Source organism: Rhinatrema bivittatum, chromosome 3, assembly GCF_901001135.1.
Source record: "Rhinatrema bivittatum chromosome 3, aRhiBiv1.1, whole genome shotgun sequence".
In the NCBI taxonomy this organism is placed as follows: domain Eukaryota; kingdom Metazoa; phylum Chordata; class Amphibia; order Gymnophiona; family Rhinatrematidae; genus Rhinatrema; species Rhinatrema bivittatum.
The window spans coordinates 69146310-69152965 of NC_042617.1; positions in this window are offsets into that span (position 1 = coordinate 69146310).

Here is a 6656-nt window from a genome sequence, read left to right on the forward strand (position 1 = left end):
CCTTCGGTGCCCGGGTTGTTGCTTCCATAGTGCTCTCAGTGCTATGCACAGTGTTACAGTGACCCAACGAGCTGGGTTTCATATCACTAATATAATTTATAGAGCACGGTCTGTGTGCAGAGTCCCGTATAAAAAGCAGTCATAGATTTATTAGGTTACTGACTCTGAAGCTTATTTTGAGGCCGTGAAGTAAAGTTTAGTTTTAGATTTTATAAAACCTGTGCCCCAAAATACCGGCCTACGCACTCCATCCCTACTTGAAGTATGGGCTTAGCATACTTTGAGCTGTTTCTCGACTGGAGTGAACTCCCACCAAAGAGGCTTCGGTTGTCAAATATATTCATACATAGATCTGCCAATGTAGACAGCTCTGCACCAGGTATATTGCTTGGTTACATTATTCCCCCGCCCCACCAAAAAAAAGAACCCCCCCCCCCCCCCATGGAATTCACCTAAAATTCATGGAGATTCCATCCCTTAAAGGAGGATCAAGTGGTCCTTATCCGGCAGCAGCTACTGTGTACACATATTATTTTGTATTAAGAACATTGCTGGAAATGAGCACTGTAGCCACTTAGCAGAAGAAGCTCTAGGCTTCAAAACAGCATCTTAAAAAAAAAAAAAGTGACATGTTTATACATAACGTGAAACATGGCATTATGACAGTGGGAGGCTGCAGTGATGTCACAGCTGGAATGCAGTGACAGTGGAAGCCAAGTCCCATCCATATCACAACCCCCCCCTCCCTCCCGTGGCCATTGCAGCCTTGGCTTCGAGTAACATCGTTTGAAAAGAACTGGTGACAGCCCATGCTTGAGATCCCAGACGAGGAAAGCCATTGTGCAGATATCACGGGGCACCCTTTGAAACTAGACTGCCAGCGGTTGTCTTCTCTGTTTTTAATCTTTTTTCCCCCTCCCGGGCGGTTCAGGGGGAGACCCTCGTTGGCCCCCGCGGTGGGAAGGGTAAGCTCCCTCTGTGCCTGTCACTTCTTGGCCCCCCGAAGCCCAGCACAGTCGCACCGCCACGTTCTCCTCCACCTCCATCCCTCATCCTGAGCGGACGGCTCCCCGTTAGGCGTGGGCCCCGAAGGATGCGACCTGAGTCGGCCATACCCAAGGGCAGCGTGAAGGGTCTGAGCCACGGGGTGGGCACTCCCCGTGCCTTTTCTAATTTGAATCGTCTCATCCTCCTTCATCGTTTCAGATAACTGTTTACATGATACATTCATGTTCGGCAGTCATAAGTAACATAAATAAATAAATAAATAAATAAACAATCCCCGAAGACTGTTCTTGCAACTATAATTGTTAACCTAAAAAAAAAAAGCATTGCCGTGTATTCAAAAGTGAAAGAAAATCATATTGCAACGCATCGGTCACTTGTTTGTAATAACCATACAGGTTATTACAAACGCATTAAATATCTCAAATAATTTAAGAAAATTATTTGTATAATCCAATAAATTTGAGAAATCCTTGTATTTTTTTTATTATTTTATTGGCGGTTTTTTTTTTTCTGTATTCTGAGGACTTGGGACTTTAATTTATTTTTTACATTGTTCTACTGAATGATCATTTCATTAGGTTCGCTTGTAAACTTTCAATGCAGGTTGCATTATATGTCGAAAAGAAACAATTTGTGTGACAGACTATCTTTTATAATCCCTCTCTTCAGACTTATCCTTAACAAAAGACCCTTAATACTGAAGATGTCTTGTGGGAGGAGAAACATTTACCAAACAAGTAGTTTCTCTATTCCAGCCCAGGTAAAAAAAAAAACCCTCAGGAATTTCTGCGGGCCTTGTTAGAACCGGCCTATAGGTTTTAGGACCACCTGCCAGTTAAGCCATTGGTCAATAGATTAGCTGCTGCTATTATTAAGTGTTAAGAAAAGCAAATCATGTGGCAGAACAAACAAAATCAAACTGTCCTTAACACAATTCAATTCAAAATTTAATACATCCACCAGCGAATGTGATGTAATCAGAATAGCAGAAAGCTGCTCCTTACAGGCTCCTTGGTGCACAGAGTCTGCGGGTATACAAAATGTCCAGGTGGCATCAGAAACTCAGGGAGGGTGTTTCTTCCTCTAAGACATTTCGTCATAAATTGACACCTTCTAAGCTTTCTTTTCTTTTCTTTTTTTCACACCTGGATATGTGTGCCTATTAAACATTTACTTTAGGATTGTCCCTTGCATCGTTTCCAGATTTGAACATCCTCTGCGCGAATAACGGAAGGAAAACTTACAAAAAAAAAATAAAGTGATGAAAAGATGCCACTGGATTTAAAAATGATGTGAGAATAAAAAGACAAATACAATTCTGTACAGGAGGTGGGAGGGCACTGGGTGACTGATGCGTTTGTCTTCATAGGCAAATCTAATGCTTTTCTGCTAAAAATCGGGACTTTAAGTGGACATGAGAGAGATCAAGAGACCGACACACATATATTTCATGTACAAAATAATGCTAAATTAGGAAAATAAACTTTAAATAGAAACAGCTTACTCTATTTTCTTATCAAGTTCAAAACATTTACTTAGTTTTACTGGCTTGACATACGATCATAAATATACTGGAGGCTGCTAAATGTCGGCGCAATTGAGAATTTCGCCCAGTTGCCTGCACTTCTTCTCTTAAAATATGACTGCGAAAGCTGACCAAGTGAAAGCGACCATGCTTTCATGATATTCACTTATTACACTAATGCTATGTATTTTGTGGCGTGGGTCTGATCGAGGGAAAGTACACTTTTATAGCAAATGCTGCACTATCTTGAAGTATGCGCATGGCCTGCTTGTTCGAACAGGTTTAGGTGTCGAGCATCAATTTAAAGGGATAGGCGCTGATTTCTAGAGTATTGGAGATCGATGGCAGGTTTGCTTGACTGAGTGAGCCAGGGCAGGGGAGAATTCTCTGCAACGAATTTACAGCTGCAGTGAGTTTTCCTAACGGTAGCTGCAAGCGAGCCAGCCAAGCAGGGCAAGAAAAGAGAAAACCCCCCAATGTATTACCAAGGAGATGTTTAACGTGCATTTTAATGAGGATCGTTTATTCAGTGTACTCTTGGCTGAAACACATGAACGCATAAAAATGTAAAAAAGCAACAACAACCATCTAGATTAAGCATTAGGGTCTTATGTTGCGTGGTGTGTCGAAGAAACAGAGCCAGGAACATGGTTATAGGGCATCTCTTTCCGGGAAGAAGAACAAGCATTTTCCTTCCAGGTTACTGACCCTATGGCTGACTTTTTTTTAGTCTGTACACAGAGTGCATCCTGTGCTCTCTATGTCCAGAATGAAGAGCTCTTGCTTTCCAGGGCATAGCCCTGGCCTTGTGAGCAGGGAAAGGAACGCGTTTTAATTACATCGGTATCTGTCTGTGCACTTGCGTTATTTATGTAGATTACTTTGTCAGGCTGCTCGTGTTTAACTCTTTAGGGCCCGAATGTAAAATGTTCAGACTTCAAATAATCATTCGATCTCATGGCAGGCGCTTCAGAAACATCGGCATATATATATACATTAAGCAGGGCTATGGCATTCACGTGATAGCACCGGGGAAGTAGCTGTGCGGGTATAAACCAAAAGTGAGCAGAGATGCAAGTCCAATAGCAGAGAGACAGGGCCCGTTTTACAATGTCTGTTTGTCCACAGTGGTCCCCATTTCAAAGTCGGAAGTCGAGGAGTTTGACTGCCTCTATCAAATAATGTCTAAGTCGTACATTAGGGGTCGGGACTTCAGCTTGTTATAGGCACCAAAGGTTGTTTTATAGAAAAGCCCCCTCTAGTATCTGTCTCTGATCGTGTCCTGTCTCACCCCTTCCCGTCCTATCCTGTTCTCAACCAGAGAGAGGTCTTCCATGTCCTCTGATATAATAGGCGATGCGCGCTGATCTAAGTGATTAAAAGGCGGGGTTTTTATTCCCCCTCTTCTTTGCAGTAATGATTTGCTGGGGGGGGGGGGGGGGGAGAAATCCATTGCTATTGATCTGGAAGGCTAGATTCACATTACCAGCATTTCCCCACACAAATCTCGTTAACCTATATTTTTACTTAAGCATGAGATTTCTGTTTTAAGATAGAATTAAGAAGAAACAGAGAAGGGGTAATGAATGATGACATCTTCCGTATCGGTTTCATAACATTTTAACACAGCATGAGGGCTCGCACTGTGGAAAAGCCAGTTTAAGTTGTATTTGCTTGGAAGAAAAATAAAGCAATCCTCACTTGCTGCAGAAATGTAAGTAAACACTATTTTCACTCAGACTCCGAGCGTTTAAAAATAACTCAGTGGAAAGATGGGGAGGGTTTTGTCCCCCCCCCTCCCCCTCGCTTGAATTCGAAGCACAAGTTGGAAACAGAAAATTAAATGGTGACCTGAAGTCCGCAAGCTCTTGCTTAGCTGTTGGGCGATGCATTCTGTGAAACAATCACAACTGCTGATTGTCTTTCCTAAGCCTTTGCAATCCCAGGCTAGCAGTTCAAATAATACTCACCTGCCGGGCATCCAGCAGAGCTGAGCTACCTTTTCTGCTGGGAGGTTCATGTCCAGTCAAGCCTGATTAATCTGTTGCGAGCCCCTGAATGATCCCCAAATATAAGGCATCATACACCTGTTTATCAAGCCAGTGCCTTTCCCTTCCCCCTGCTCCTCGCTGAATAGGAGCCTTAATTAAAACGGTAAACAAACGTCTCCTATTCTAAATCGGAGCTGCAGGCAAGGCAGAGATAACCTGGGCTCTTGAGAAGAGGGATTTTCAGTTAATTTATGGAATCCACTGGGCAATAAAGCTTGACTTAGCGAGGAAAGGGGGAGGCAGGCAGACCCTCGCAAGTACTTATTTTCGGTGCAGTGACTTCAGCTTGGAGCTTTAATAAGAAGGTTCGGGTTCCTCTGTATGGCGAAGCTGGCCCTTTCTGTGTATCCCTTCAGCCCCTCTCAGAGTTTATGTACTGTTTGACCAAACAAGCGACTTCTGGGAGAAAAAAAAAAAAAAAGCAACAACCGAAAAACAAAAACAATTGCATATCCTTTCCATGTCTATAGTCATTAGTCATGGGAAATACGCTGGTATGAATTACTGGGCCATTTAGAGATAAGTTTATATGCTGCGTATAAACCGGCACAAGTTTCCATCATTATGATAAATGCTTATAAAACTAAGCTGACAGAGAAAAAGGAAAGTATGACATACAATCAAACAAATACCAAACTGTTTAAGACTTTTTATTTTTTTTTTACTTTCATTGCCTGCAAGCTTTTTTTTTTTTAAAGAGATCAACGCCAAATCTGTACACACAGCAAGACACATTGAAATGTATTTTTAGGATAATGGCTTATAGGTTCAGTATTGCGCATTTTCACCTTAAAAATCTCTCATGGCTGCTTTCTGGAAATTCATGTATTTGATCTTAATGGCAAAGGCTATGGTCCTCCTCTGAGCTATACTATGGCTTCTCTATCTAACAGGCTTGTTTATAAGACACTAAAGTTAAGACTGAAAAAGTTACTTCTCTTGTAGATTATTTGTTATGCACATCAGATTAAACCTTCTTTATAAATTAGTACATGCATTGACTCTCAGCCTGTTAGTTATAAAGAGAAACCACTAACTATTCTTTTGACTTCCCAATTCCTTTATTATTGTGACTATAATTACTAGATAGAAATAGGTAGAGGGACTTATTTTTTTAATTAAACTTGTAAAATTGTAGTTTTCAAGGAATTCTAGACTGTCCAGGAACAGTATGCAAGTTATGAAAACCTGCTTTAAGAAAATATAGCATGCTGCAGATTTCAGGTCTTCCTGTTTTGCCTTGTGGAATATCTGTTAATCCTATTGACAAATAAAAGGTAGAGAATTAGTTGTGTATTAAGACTGAAATTATGTTCTGTGGCACTTTATCATGCAATGATATAAAACAATAGAAAAAAAATGCAAATGGCTTTAGGTGACTACAACAAGAAGACTAGCCTGACATCTGTACGCTGAACAAGTGGCATAGCTGCTGGAGTTTGGAACCTCAAGGAAATGCTTGATAAGAAGAAAACTGAGAAAATGGTTTCAAAAGTGTTGAAGCAAGACTTAGAAAAGCAGAAACTACTCCCGCAGCATGTGTAAACCATGGCAGACATGGTTAACAACTCATAAACTGGGAAGATTGAAAGCTGAGTCACGGTCTCCACTACAAAGAACTTTCTAAGAGGGATCCTTTAAGCTATAGTGAAAGACAGGCCATGCAAGGACACCACTGGAGTTTCCATCCGTTTCTGAACTAAAACTTTATAAAGATCAGACTGGAAATTGCTTCAAGGGGGCACCAGCCTTATACTTTTGTGGGGGGAGGTGGGTGGTTTGCACAACTACTGTGCAGACTAATTACAAGGCTTCCATTTCCTGGTATGAAGGAATGTATTACCTGCAGGAAAGGATGTCTGAAAAATATCAGGAACCAGAGGCACTAGGAGGAAGGCAAATGTCACAATGAATTCAAGTCATAGCCCTAGGTTTATACCCACAATCCAAGCCCATGCTGAGAGACTAATCACTTGCCCATTCTTAGTGCTGTTGTCCAATCAATTTCTGAATGGCAAAACTTCACAATGCAGAGTATGAATTAGAAGGGAATAAATGTGGATGCAGACTTT